We start from the raw sequence: 2490 nt of genomic DNA, 5'->3' as shown, positions 1-2490 counted from the left end.
TTCTCTAAAGCGGCACAATAAATGCAAAATTATTGAGAACGAATATGTGCTTATTCTCTAAAGTCCCACAATACATGCAAAATTCTTGATAATTGTATACGCTTATTCTCTAAAGTCACACAATACATGTAAAGAAATTTATTCAAACATTCTCAATTGTATACAATTTGTATTTTCTCAGTTGTATGGAATTTGTTTACGGAAATTATTGAGTACGAATATACACATTAATGAAACAAAGTAATGAAATTCATTATCATAAGACTAACAAGGAGATATCGGGAAGATTAAAACCATCAATTGTAATTATTGTGCTGCTTTTGTTATTATTGTACATGCTATCTATACAACATATTGTTGTGGTGTGTCTTCATTTGAAAGATATGTGTACATGGAAGCATACTCATCTACATATCCGAAGATTAAAAGTAAATAAATAAGTCAAAATTAGCCAGAACCAATAAAAATCAGTCGTAATCTGGCGTCATAAATCATAAGCATTTTCATTGATATGTGAACGTAATAATAATAAATAATGGAGAAGTAAAAAGTAATGAGTAATAGGTAGGTAAATAGTAGTAAGTCAATAATAATAGTTAATAGTAAATAATAAGTAATAAGTGAAAAATAATAAGGAATAAGCAATAAATAATACGTAATAAGTAACAAGCCAAAATCCGCCAAAATCACTAAAGTTTTGTCAAAACTTTGCAACTTTAAATAGATAACGATTAAAATGACCAAATGAATTTAATAAACTTGAAAAGATCGTTTCCAGAGGAATTATAATGAACTCCCAATTCTTTGTGTGCCAATCCAAGTTCAATACTTGTAGCCAATTGTTTACGCAACTTGACACCCAACTAGCTAAAAGAGTTCATATCCTAAGCAATGTTTAATGTTACGATTTTCTGCTCGTAAAAAGTTGAAAGTAGATTAAACTATATATTATGTAGTTGCTGAAGAAATCGAAGGAATTACGCGTAAGTGCATTCATATGGATTTTTTGGAAGGTATTTTTAAAAGGAGATAATAGCAAATAATAATAAGAATAATAAAAACATAATAAAAAGGAAAAGAATATGACTCTTCAAATTTATTAATGGGTCAATATTTATGTTCGCATCCTAGTAAAAATCAAATTGATCAGAAAACTGACGTACGTAGGATGTGATAGATCTGCAATTGCTAAAGGTGGTGAACTGCAATCTTTATGTCTCAAAAAAATGTCAAATATTACCAATGTCATTTTAGTTTGGTGCGTCGCAGCTGAAATATTGAATGTTATACTACCAAATGATATGCCATGTAAATGGCCGTACGTTTTTTCTAATATCTTTTAAACGAAGAATACACCTTTATAATTTTAGTAATGGCTATCATTTGGATACCATTCTGTTACTTTCCGTATTTATGGGCGCGTTTGGTTTGGATATTTGGGCTATTATGGCATAGGTTTATTAAAAGTCAGCATATTAGGCAGTTTCTTTATTGGCCAATTACTCGATTATTTTGATTGGTTTATGAATTGTACGACCCGCAGACGCTGTTGTCGAAATCATACGAAGCGATAAAAAACTTATCGCATTCGTAAGGATGACTTGTGAATTATTATTTATAATTGGGTACTTTGTTGAGAAAAAAGATTGAAATATTTGTTTTTTACTTTTAATTTGATCGTTATATTAATATGCAAAAATGAAAAACAACAGCTAAATTCAGAAAACTATTCTGCTTGTTGGTTGTAAATCTGTCGATTATCGAGTATCGAGTAGTGAGTTTACAACAGCCGACTCATATAAATTCACAAAACTGTACTAACAAAAAGATCGCTCGAATCAAGTGCGCATCCGACATCGAATACATATAAATCATGCCTTACAATTGTAGATGCCTACGACCATTATCATTACGTCTTCAAATCATGCCCTCTACGTGAAAAAGTATATTTTCACATTTACATAAATGATTTTTTAAGATTTACCATCGCACATACACACACACCTCCTTGATTGTCCCTATGCACATTTATACTAAGTTTTATACCTATAATTTTTAAGATATCTAATATTTGGTTTTTTCAAAGACCTTTAATTATTAGCTTTAATATATAAACTTTTTGCAGGTATTTTGCCGGGAATAGAAATATTTTTTTAAAATATTGAAAAAACGAGTTTGTATTTGTTGACAAGCGGAAAAGCGTGTATGAATTTGGTCACATCTGAATGTGCTGGTTTAAGCTGTATCGCGTTCTTTGTGTAATTTATTTGGTCTTTTTTCGGATGATTTTGAGCATATAAAAAGCAAATTTGCAATCACTTTTTTGTGACATCGCAACAAAAGATAAATTTTTAATCCAAATAATCTTTTATTTTTGTCAAAAGGGGTTTGGACTAAGTTATTTTCACATTGTAACAATTTAAGTCGCTAGAATCTGTGCAAGATTGCTTGGTCAGCTCATTGAAATCTCAACATCGTCAAATTTAACTT

General features: G+C 29.9%; 1 pseudogene; it reads left to right on the top strand.

Moving 5' to 3' along the window:
• Nucleotides 1-1081: 1081 nt before the first annotated feature.
• LOC119644987 overlaps nucleotides 1082-2490 on the top strand; it is a 2374-nt pseudogene continuing 965 nt past the window's right edge.

The sequence above is a fragment of the Glossina fuscipes genome, unplaced genomic scaffold, assembly GCF_014805625.2.
Source record: "Glossina fuscipes isolate IAEA_lab_2018 unplaced genomic scaffold, Yale_Gfus_2 1, whole genome shotgun sequence".
In the NCBI taxonomy this organism is placed as follows: Eukaryota; Metazoa; Arthropoda; class Insecta; order Diptera; family Glossinidae; genus Glossina; species Glossina fuscipes.
Note: the sequence above shows the minus strand (reverse complement) of the source record. Positions and strands in the feature narration are given on the sequence as shown.